A 12,863-nucleotide genomic window follows, 5' to 3' on the forward strand; every position below is an offset into this window, starting at 1 on the left:
CTACCAGTATAAAATAAGTAGGATATAAAATAAACAGGTAGGATGATTTTACTAGGGCTGATCCGAAGACCATTTTTGAGCTTCGAAGCTCGGTAGTAATCAGCACCGAATATTCGAAGCTTCGGCGGGAGGAGGCTAAAGATATTCTTCTCTCTAATAAAGGCATGTGTAACAAGTAGAAATATGGTGTGGCCCCTTTAAGAGCTGCGCGCTCCCGGTTGAACTGTGTCAAACGACTCGAGCACTGCATGTATGCGGGTTATTTCTGTTTTTCTGTTGCTCATTTAAAGTTATTTTCTTTATTAAGTAACGCTGTAGACGGCATAGCATTTGCGACGGACAGTTACACGTGTTTCATGGGGAATAAAGCGGCAGTTGTGAAATGTCAATCGCCTCTGTTAAGTCTGTGTGTTATCAATAGAGTACCTCAGGGATGACGTGTTTTTGTAGGCAAAACCCGGAAGCGAGTTAGCATTTTAGGACTTCCGGTTCCATCGCCCTGAAGTCAATGGGTTTTTTGAATGGGTTTTTGCTAAATCACCTGAAATAAGGTCTGTGGTTAACAAAGCCTCTAAATATTTTCACATTTTGATCTATGACATAAAACACACCAGTTACAACCCGCTTGTGATTTTTTTTAAACCTTTATTGTGTCTTAAAAACGGCGTTTGCTAACAAATTGCTAAAAGGGACTATTTCCTTTGGCGGGGACTTTAGACGTCATCATGACAAACAGGACATTTGGACAACATTTCTCATGAAAAAGTGGATAAGTATTCATACACAGCGCAGATCATAATCAGCGAGCATGTTTTTAAATAAAGTTGTTTTCTAAATAAAGTTTGAGGAAGCTTGGTGGTGGTGACGTTGATACGCGACCATGGTGTGCTGTAGTCCGTTTATAGCCTACTGTTAGCTTTTTATATCTGACGACTTTATTTAGGCTTCAAAATGTATAAATGTTGTGTTAACTTGTAAAGATTATCTTGATAGACAAAACTTGTGAGTGTCATAACCCTTTGTTAAACACAGAGCTTATTTTTTGCAATTTTCCAAAAGTCTATGGGAAAAATGCATTGGCTTTTGATCGAGGGAACCCGTGCGCCGCTAACTTCCAGGTTGGCCTACAAAAACACGTCATCCCTGAGACAGAGCGCATTTAGGCCACGCAATCCAACCGTCTCCACTGACTTTGTATTGCGTGAGGCTGCCTCCATGTTATTTCTGACTTATAACAAAAAACAGAACAATGCCTTAAAGCTGCTGTGTAACAAGGTGTACAGCAAACAAGCTGTGGTTGTAAGCTACCGAACTGTAAAAGCCAGCCTTTAAGGAGACAAAAGTGGATACAGGCAATAAGACGTGAAGCATCAGCAGGAAGAATGGGTAAATTTTGGGATCCTGACACTCAGTATGCCTCAGTAAGTCACTGTTAAGTCAAATATCCAAATGTCAGTTTTATATATTATATTTCCTGTCGCTGATTACATTACCCTCCAGTGGGCGTAGTTCTCATAGTAATATGACATGTCGCGCTCTGTCTCAATAAATTTCCCATAAATTTTGAGTCTGAAAGGGAAAAAGCCTCATCTTGAAAAAGACAAATTATCTCCCTACAAAGAAATTCTATGGAATAACTTGAATATTGAAAATGTGTATTTTGCAAAGTTGAGGAAGAAACTTTACTTCACTTATTCTACTATTGTAATTATGTTAAATCTCTTTGGGAGAACTCCTTTATTTTTCTAGGAGTGACTATGCTATTGATCTTGTGGTTAATTTCTTTGTGTTGCATTGTAAATTTTTTATTCACAAAAACACATTTCTCAAGACTTTGCCAACATTTGATGTCTTCATCGCTGAGATTTCACTTATTGTAAAATCTCTTAAACTCATTGATAACAATAAGAACAACAAGTTTCTTAAGAACTATGACCATATTTTCCTTACTGGTTGAGGTGCCATTGTTATTTGTCTGTACCTTTTTTTTTTTTTTTCCCCTCTTTCTTTCATTTGTTAATGTATTTAATGCAGTGCTGTTTCTTTTCTTGCAATATAATAGTAATTGAAAAAAAAAAAAAAAAAAAAAAAAAAACAGCCGTGATGTATTGTTCACGTTTAAAATGTTTCTCTTTTAAAATGTTTTTAAAACTTTGATGTCATGTGAAAAAAAAATTAAGTGTGAATATTCCCAAAGTCTCTGACAGTCCAATCTCTATGGGTTATGTGATTGTTGTCATATTTATAAAAAATATATAAAAACATGTCTGTATTAAAAATGATTGATAAACACATCTTTCAAATTGAATAAAATAACAAGTACGTTGGGTGTCTTGTTCATTATATTTATTTTCATATAAAAGCAACAGAACTTAAATTACATCCAGTTTATCAGCAACAAAGGGCATGAGTGTGAATCTTGCGATATCCGCCTTTGATCTCGTAATTGTATGATCCACTACTACGAGAAGAGAGAACTGTATGACTTCCCAGCACTTTTTCACTCCTCCCCTCACTCCAGCCGCCTACTCTCGCCTACATTTCAGGTGAAGCAAAGAACTTAAACTGACAAGAAGTGAAAGCCAATAGAATGTTCCATTGCAACATATCAAGTACTTGATATTCAACAATGTTTTTGATCTGCCTGCAATGGCGAGGCAGCAGAGCTGCACGAGCCTATGGCGATGAAGCCTGCCAGAGCCTGCCGAAATGGGCAGGGTCGTCTGGCTATATAAGTGGGCATTCTGGCATAGGATCCTCAGGTTAATTCGACTGAAGCGACAACACTGAGTCGTGCAGCGACATAGCATGACCCGCGACACAGTACTCAATGGGTCACGGGCTGCTGTGAGCAACTGAGATAGCTCCGAGAACCAAGGTTGGTTCCTCCAGAGTGGGGCCACTAAGAGAACCCTTGTGTTTGTGTTCCCTGATTCATCTGATGACCTGAGGGATCAGAGTGATCAAGGGAAAGGCATAAAGGAGGATGCTGGGCCAGTCGTGGGCCAGCACATCTCTGCCCTTCGAAAAATAGGTTGGGCAGTGTTCTGAGGCAAAGAGGTCGACCTCTGCCTTCCCGAAGATCTCCCAAATTCTCTAAACCGTCTGAGGATGGAGCATCCACTCCTCTGCAGAGACATTGCTCCGGGACAGCATGTCTGCTTCCTGGTTCAGTTTGCCCGGCATGTTCATTGCCCTCAGCGAACGCAAGTTGAGATGTGCCTATTCCAAGAGGCGTTTCACCAAATCAAAGAGACGCTTCGAGGTGAGCCCACCCTGGCGATTTACATAGGACATCACCGTCATGCTGTCCGAGCGGACTAGGACGTGGTGACCTTCTAGGACTGGCAGGAATGTCTGAAGAGCTTGACAAACTGACGGCATTTCCAGGCAGTTGATGTGCAGCCGCCTTTCCTCGTCCGACCAGGAGCTGAAGGCCAGTCTGTCCTCGCACAGAGCTCCCCAACCTGTGTTAGATGCATCTGTTGAGACGACCTTCCTTCTGAAGTAATGTAAAGGCCGCATGCGCAGCAGGCCCAGCTGTAGCACTAGGGATGCAGAGGCCATAAGGCCTAGTATCCTTTGAAACGACCTGAGAGGGGGAGAGGCTCCAACTCTGAAAGAGGCTGTGGCTGTGGGTTGTGAGGCTGTGGGACGGGTGAGCAAGGGGTGAGCATTATGATATATTATGACGAGATATATAATTGTTGTTATATAATAGAAATTTACAAACAAATTACAAACAATACAACAAATACGATAGAGATACAAATTAAATAAACTTGTTTTTCACCTGTTTTCACCCACCTGTTTATGTCCACTTAAGCCATAACCTACTGTATTTACTCCACATGATGGACATTTTGACAACTATGTGTGCATTTGACCATTCAGGCGCAACGAGAACTGGGATCGCGCACAAGAAAAGAAAGAGAGCGCGTGCGAGAGAGAGCGCTTCTGGTCTGTGTCATTCAGCGTGATTCCGCCTATCCCGCTTTCACTAATCGATAACGAATTGTAATTGGGTGGTAATTTTGTTTTACGACAAATTGATTGGGCTGTTCTTGCGTAACAGACTACTACTACTACTACTCGTTCTGTGATCACCCAGTTGTAACGAAATTTTTAGGAAAGATGAAATACAGGATAAAACATGATTTTTTCTTAATAAGTCAGGACACTAAAACTAGAGCTGAAATACAGGACTGTCCCGGGAAAAACGGGATGTCTGGTCACCCTATTTAGGATGCAAATTCCCATCTGTCTTAGAGGGGAAAGAGTCCATGCACTTCGTGAAAGTGCGAGGAGCTAGAGACAGCCCGAACAGAAGGACCATATATTGATATGCCACTCCCTCGAAGGCGAATCTCAAAAATCGCCTCTGATGGGGGGCTATCCGGATGTGAAAGTAGGCATCCTTCAGGTCCAGAGAGAAGAACCAGTCCCCTGGGCATATTTGCACAAGGATCTGCTTCAGGGTAGTCATCCTGAACGTCCTTTTCATAAGAGCGCGATTCAGGTGCCTGAGATCGAGGATGGGCGTGAGGCCGCCATTCTTCTTGGGGACGAGGAAATAATGGCTGTAGAAGCCTGACTTGCTCTGAGCTGGTGGAATCGTCTCTACGCCTCGTTTCACCAGTAAAGTCATCACCTCGGAATGGAGGACATGAGCGTCCTTGCTCCCTACTAAGGTGGGAACCACTCAGCTGAAACGCGGGGGTCTTCAAGTGAATTTAAATGAGTAACATCGTTTTATTATCCCCACAACCCATTTTGACACTCCGGCAATGGCCTGCCAGGCCTCGGTCCACGTGGCAAGGGGTTGAAGTGGTTCAAGCGACAGGTCCCTGAGAGGGGGCCTGGCGTTCGCAGAAAGGGGAAGAGGAAATATGCTCTCTTTTTGAGTATGTTTGTGTTTTATTTTGTTCAGTATAACAGCGGTCAGTTGCCTGGGCGCGGAAATTTGAATGGGTCCAGTGCTTACAACAAACACACTGTCTCCAACACCCGGAACTGAACGGGGTGTTAGGATATCTGAACGAAGCTGTTTGGGGGGTGGTCCGGCTGCAGCAAGACTTAGCCCCTTCCTCTTCCTGTGCAATAGATCAGGACGACTTCTGAGACGTGGGGTCCAGCGCTATCTTTGGCCGGGGTCCCTGGCGCTTTGGAAAGGGGTGGCACTTTGCAGAGAGGGATCGCTGACGAGGCTCAGGCTGTAGCGCAGGCTGAGCTGTCGAGGGCGCAGGTTTCGCTGGCTGCTGAGTCTGCGCAGGCCTGGGACGACTTGAAGCAGCAATAGAGCTGGAACGCTTAGGCAGGAAGTGTTGCATAGCTTGGGACGACTTCTGTGCAGCAGTGAAGCGCTTGGCCAATTGCCTGGGACATTGCCTTCATAGCGTGCAGGGCCAGGTGAGTGGCGCGCTGATCAAGCTTGCTTGCAGAGCGGCGATCAGCTGGAGCAGAGCAGGCGCTGAGTCAGCTTGATCCACTGTGAGGCATGTCAACGGCGAGAGGCTTCATAATCTCATAGTCCAGCGAAGAGAGAAGATCGCCGTCGCCGAAGGAGAATAAATCTGAAGATCCTATGCCAGAACGCCCGCTTATATAGCCAGATATATTTTCCAGACAATTTCGCCGGGCTCCGCCGGCTCTTCATCACCATAGGCTCGTGCAGCTCAGCTGCTTCGTCACTGGTTTGTTTTATTACAACTGCACGAACTAATGGACATGCAGTTTCACTGCGTTATGAAAAAGGCTTCAGTAATTGGAGAAAAAGGAGTTTTCCTCACCACGTCTAGCGACACAGTACGAGTGAAGTATCGAAAGGGAACCAGGGGTGGGGTGCATTTCCCAAAAGCATCATTAGCCAACTATGGTCGCAAGTTGAATTGTATTGGTAATGACGGAACTTGCGACCATTGTTGGCTTCGGGAAATGCACCCAGAACGATATCGTCTTCTGGAGTGTTATTGTTATCTATAGTTATAGTTATCTTTATACTTATAGTTGTTGGTGTGAACGGGCCTTTGTCGGAATACGTGACTTAAGTGTTCAAAATGTTTGTTTTCAAGGGGCCTTTAAATTTTATAAATAAATGTATAAAGTTAATAAGGGTTAAAAATGTATTTAATTCAGTGTAAACAATTGTTATTGTATTTTCTGTTCATTATGAATTACATAATATTCAGTAATCTTGTTGATTTGACTGCACTGACACTATTGAGAACTGAACTAGACGATGACATTTTTATTATGACATATTAATTGAACTCATTTCATAATTGATGATCTTTACAAAGTGATTCAACTGAACTGAATCAACACTTATGGCGTTGAATGATGGACAAAACAGCGCAAGCGCATAAACACAGTGCGCAAATGAATTACAGCAGTGTGAGCACAGTGACAAAGCTTGCACGTAAAATGTAAACTTGAAGAAATCGTAAATCCCAAACTCGAGCACAAAAATTATGATTGTGCACACAAATCAACACGAGAAATAACAAAACCCCCAGTCCTGACAGGTCTCTCGCGCGCAGAACTGACCACAAGCGCTAGTTCTGTTCTGCACGCGTGCGCAAATCTTAACAACACGCGCGAGCCGAAATTTTGCGCACACGAGTCAGTAGGCTCGTTTGAGATGCGCCTCGCCTGAAATGTAAGCGAGAGTAGGCGGCTGCAGTGACGGGAGGAGTGAAAAAAGTTGTTATATCTCCTCAAAACTTTTTGATTTGTTTGCACAATCATATTTTTTGTGCTCGAGTTTGGGATTTGTGGTTTCTTCAAGTTTACATTTTACGTGCGATCTTTGTCACTCTGCTCACACTGCTGTAATTTGCTTGCGCTGTTTTGTCCATCATCATTCAACGCCATACAACGCTGAACTGACCTCAGCTGTACACCGTCTTTTTTTAGAAATAAACTGTTTGCATCATTGAATTATTATTTTCTAGTTTATCACTGCAAAGCTGCTTTGAAACAATCTGTATTGTATAAAGTGCTATAGAAATAAAGGTGACTTTACTTACACTGTATTTCTACATCATGTTGATGATATTCTCGTTCAAATCTTTATGCCACCACTATTGCCTGTAAAGCACAGACAGTGTGTCTGGAACAAACAGACAGATACAAACATACAGATACAAAGATGAACTGATGAAGATGAATATCATCGCTCTTTGTTGAAACTGTTGTGAATAACTCAAATTTTGAATTAAGAATATTACTCATTGTCTACCTTTAATCTCAAAGAAACAATGTGTTGAACCCTCACTTTTTTCATTAGAATAAAATATTATTATGTGGGCTAGGTCTTAACTAAGGAGCCACACACACACACACACACTATATGATATGTTTTTATTTTATTATTAAATATCACATTCCTGTCTAAGAAACATTTAAACACGATATGCAAGGTTATCACTGCCCCCTTGAGGTTAACACTAGTCTTTAAAGCATTAGTTCCCTTTCAAATTAAAATTTCCCTGATAATTTACTTACCCCCATGTCATCCAAGATGTCTTTCTTTCTTCAGTCGAAAAGAAATTAAGGTTTGAGGAAAACATCCCAGGATTTTTGTACACATAGTGGACTTTAACAGTTACCAATGGGTTGAAGGTCCAAATTGCCGTTTCAATGCAGCTTCAAAGGACTCTACACAATCCCAGACAAGAAATAAGGGTCTTGTCTAGTGAAACGAGCTGTCATTTTCTAAAAATAAATTAATAAAATTATATATATATATATATATATATATATATATATACACACACACACACTTTTTATTCACAGCTTAAATATACAACCATGTTGAATTTCCGCCAATAAAAATGCAAGCCCCAAAAATACAATGCATTAAAATGGAAGCACAGTTATTGTAATACATATTTTAAGCTGTTTTGTATCAAAAACATTTGGCATTAATGTACTTCCATAACTTAGCAGCATTTACACTGCCAGAATTCTACAAGAAGAAGAGAGCTAGTGCAAGACAAGCATTTGTGGTTAAAAAGTATATAATTTTTTATTTTGAAAAAGATTTTGACAGGTCTGTAATTCAGTTTTATGCATGTTTTGCCCTCCAGGTCTCTGTGTCCATTAAGTGAATGAAAACTATGGACAATCACATGCAATCATCATCTGACAGGTTTCTAAACTTTGCAGCATGGAAACACAGAAAGCATGCAAACTTTATTAAATCTAAGCAAGTTAACAATAAAAAAAGTTAACTTTATTATCATGTAAGTGAGATGCTAACAAAGTAATAACAATTACATGTTGTCATGCATTATCGAACATGCCAGAACAATCCATGAGGATTTCCAGTGACCAGCACTACATTGGACCCTTTTCACATGGGTTTCTCAGAAGCAGAAGTCATTATAGTTGGGTAAACTTCTATAGCAGTGAATGATAGACTACATTAACCCTTTCATGCATGAATTATGATAACCTCAGTCAGGATTTTTTTCCTAAGTGTTTTTATTGCTCTTGGGGCATGAAAAACAAGATTTGAAATATATATATATATATATATATATATATATATATATATATATATATATATATATATATATATATATATATATATATATATATACACACACACACACACACACACACACACAGGTGCTGGTCATATAATTAGAATATCATCAAAAAGTTGATTTATTTCACTCATTTCATTCAAAAAGTGAAACTTGTATATTATATTCATTCATTACACACAGACTGATATATTTCAAATGTTTATTTCTTTTAATTTTGATGATTATAACTGACAACTAAGGAAAATCCCAAATTCAGTATCTCAGAAAATTAGAATATTGTGAAAAGGTTCAATATTGAAGACACCTGGTGCCACACTCTAATAAGCTAATTAACTCAAAACACCTGCAAAGGCCTTTAAATGGTCTCTCAGTCTAGTTCTGTAGGCTACACAATCATGGGGAAGACTGCTGACTTGACAATTGTCCAAAAGACGACCATTGACACCTTGCACAAGGAGGGCAAGACACAAAAGGTCATTGCAAAAGAGGCTGGCTGTTCACAGAGCTCTGTGTCCAAGCACATTAATAGAGAGGCGAAGGGAAGGAAAAGATGTGGTAGAAAAAAGTGTACAAGCAATAGGGATAACCGCACCCTGGAGAGGATTGTGAAACAAAACCCATTCAAAAATGTGGGGGAGATTCACAAAGAGTGGACTGCAGCTGGAGTCAGTGCTTCAAGAACCACTACGCACAGACATATGCAAGACATGGGTTTCAGCTGTCGCATTCCTTGTGTCAAGCCACTCTTGAACAACAGACAGTGTCAGAAGCGTCTCGTCTGGGCTAAAGACAAAAAGGACTGGACTGCTGCTGAGTGGTCCAAAGTTATGTTCTCTGATGAAAGTAAATTTTGCATTTCCTTTGGAAATCAGGGCCCCAGAGTCTGGAGGAAGAGAGGAGAGGCACACAATCCACGTTGCTTGAGGTCCAGTGTAAAGTTTCCACAGTCAGTGATGGTTTGGGGTGCCATGTCATCTGCTGGTGTTGGTCCACTGTGTTTTCTGAGGTCCAAGGTCAATGCAGCCTTATACCAGGAAGTTTTAGAGCACTTCATGCTTCCTGCTGCTGACCAACTTTATGGAGATGCAGATTTCATTTTCCAACAGGACTTGGCACCTGCACACAGTGTCAAAGCTACCAGTACCTGGTTTAAGGACCATGGTATCCCTGTTCTTAATTGGCCAGCAAACTCGCCTGACCTTAACCCCATAGAAAATCTATGGGTTATTGTGAAGAGGAAGATGCGATATGCCAGACCCAACAATGCAGAAGAGCTGAAGGCCACTATCAGAGCAACCTGGGCTCTTATAACACCTGAGCAGTGCCACCGACTGATCGGCTCCATGCCACGCCGCATTGCTGCAGTAATTCAGGCAAAAGGAGCCCCAACTAAGTATTGAGTGCTGTACATGCTCATACTTTTCATGTTCATACTTTTCAGTTGGCCAAGATTTCTAAAAATCCTTTCTTTGTATTGGTCTTAAGTAATATTCTAATTCTCTGAGATACTGAATTTGGGATTTTCCTTAGTTGTCAGTTATAATCATCAAAATTAAAAGAAATAAACATTTGAAATATATCAGTCTGTGTGTAATGAATGAATATAATGTACAAGTTTCACTTTTTGAATGGAATTAGTTAAATAAATCAACTTTTTGATGATATTCTAATTATATGACCAGCACCTGTGTGTGTGTATATTATATATATAAAATTTTTTTTTTTTTTACACATATTTTTCAAAGAGATTTCCAGATGTCCACTTCAGTGGACAGCATGCGTTTATGGTTTAAACTGAAGATATACTGTATTAAACATAATACAGTAATAACACAGCAATATTGTGTGTATTTAACAAACCAATCAATAAAATTATATAAAATCATGTGAAAACTATAAAATATATACAAAAAATGTAAATGTGAAATATTGCAAACGCAATTGAACTTCATACAAGTTGAACTTATCTTTGATGGAATCACGTCCTCATGTTCTGATATCAGAGATCTCTACAACCTGTCAATGTAAAACTGGAAACCCATTTCAGGATGGATATTCTGGAGCAACTTGGCATTTCTGATTGGTTCATCTTGGTTTGGAGGGGGAAAAAAATTGACATGCAACGCTTGCCACTTGGTGACAATGTATAGGATGATGCACTAGGGTCCACTGTAGAGGCTGATGTGCAACTATGCCATCAAAACCCATGCATATGCAAGAAAATGCTTTTTGAATAGCTGTCCACTATCGTGACCTCTATGCATGAAAGGGTAAAATATACATATTTATATAAAAAAATATATTTTTTGAGTTCCCATTTGCTCAAACAGCAAAAGAAAAACACCACAATAGTGTTTTCACAACTTTCAAAAAGAGGGAAAAACAGAGAGATTAATAACGGCAGTCAGAAGAGAGAAAGGCGTCAATTTTACCATCACTCCCACAGCTGCTGTATTAGAAAAACCCTCACAGCAGTGTTAACTAGTTCCCTTTCAAAAGGGAACTCGCATTGCGTTCTGAGACATGTTTGGGGGAACACCTTCGCGTGACTGGTATCTGAAGCAACTGTCAAATCAAGGCAATCCTATTGGCCGGCGACAGCCCATGACATCATACTAGTGTGGCCAGGAAGTATATAAGGGGCGCCTAGAGAACATGTCATCCTCTTTTCGTCTTCAGGGACTGTTTATTTGAAGCACTGTTCAAGATAAGAATGGCTTGTTAAAGCAAACGTTTCAAGCGGTGTGCACATCCGTGTCATAAATATTTGATGCTTGATAACACACGTCTTGTGCGTTCTTTGATAGAGCATGCATGCTCAGTTCTTGAGGGAACTGTTGGTGTGCTGTGAGCGTTTCCCGCTGAGGAAGCTCCACACTTGTTTGCCTCTCTTCTCGAGAGGAGGAGGACAGGCTTCTGCACCCCGTAACGCACAGAAGGAGCTCGCTGAAGTGTTTTAGAGAGGTGTTTTTCTTTTGCATGCTTCAGCGGCTGACGAGAGTGTTTTGCTGATTGAGGATGCATTGTCTCTTGCATCCTCAGGATCAACAGTCAGTGCTCTATATAACATTTTGAGTGATGTGTGCATTTGTGTTCAAAGCTTTTTGAAATTTAATCACACACGCACCTTGACAATCACCCTATGGTGAGTGTGTTGGCTTCCTCTCATTTGAGAGTTTTTATTTGAAGCCTCCGCTCCACTGAGCTCCAGGTAGTCGATGTCCTCAAGCGTTGGCCTGTGTTAAGGCCACCTTGATATTCCCTGTGGTGAGTGTGTTGGTTTCCTCTTACTTAGAGAGTCGTTGTGTTGAAGCCATAGCTCCACTGAGCTCCAGGTGGTCAGTTCACCTTTGTTAAGTGAGCCGGCCTCCTTCCTTTTAAGAGTCGTTAGCCTGAGGTCTTTGCTCCATTGAGCTCCTGGAAGGTCATGAGTGCATGCATGTCCGGCCCTTCTTTTTGGGCCGCACCAATATCCGGCCTAAGCTTGTACTTTAGGAATATTTCTTTCTAGGCAGAGGCAGTTCTGCTTGGGCTAAAAATGCGAGTAGCAGGCCCTGCGGCCTCCTCAATCTGCCTAGGTTGAGCTGAGAAGTTCCCTAGTGGTGTTAGGCACAGATAAATAGCCAGGTGTTGTAGGCTTTCGTAGAAAGCATCCCCTGTGGTTGTTCTTTTAAGTGTTGTTAGGCTTCCTCTCATTTAGAGAGTGGAAAGCACTATGCTGAAGCCTCCGCTCTCTAGAGCTTTGGTAGTAGCTTGTCTAGTTGAGGCTTTAGAGCAATCTCTCCACCAAAAGCTCCTTGATTACTTTCAAGTTGCGGGGTCGAGTTTTGCAGGCCTCTCCTGTGGAATTTCTTCCTGTTGAGGTCTCCATTCCTCCAGAGCTGAGCTCAGACAGTTAATACTCGTCTTGGAGCAAGAGTTTTTGCTCAGGCCTTCACCCTTGAGCCTTGTCTCGGATCTAGCTCACTTCACTCCCAGAACTCTGTGCCCCATGTGTGCCCAACATCAGTGATGCTCAGGTTGAGCACATCAGGTACTCCCTCCTTTCATGGCGGACTGAGTATGCTCACTTAGAACCGGAGCACTGCCACAGGCTGACGCCCAAGATCTTTTGGAGTAGTAGGCCCCTGGTTGGGTCTCCTAGAGGGCACGGTGGTGTAAGACTGTACTCCCCTTGCTTAAAGGGTAAAAAGTGTTTTTACTGAGTACATTGCTTGTTGGCAATGTGATTAGGTATTCCAGGCCTGTAGGCGCTGTGTAAAACAGTCTATTTCTGCTAGTAAAGAATTGCTATCAGGTAGCTGGCCT

The sequence above is a fragment of the Ctenopharyngodon idella genome, chromosome 10 (assembly GCF_019924925.1).
Source record: "Ctenopharyngodon idella isolate HZGC_01 chromosome 10, HZGC01, whole genome shotgun sequence".
Taxonomy (NCBI): domain Eukaryota; kingdom Metazoa; phylum Chordata; class Actinopteri; order Cypriniformes; family Xenocyprididae; genus Ctenopharyngodon; species Ctenopharyngodon idella.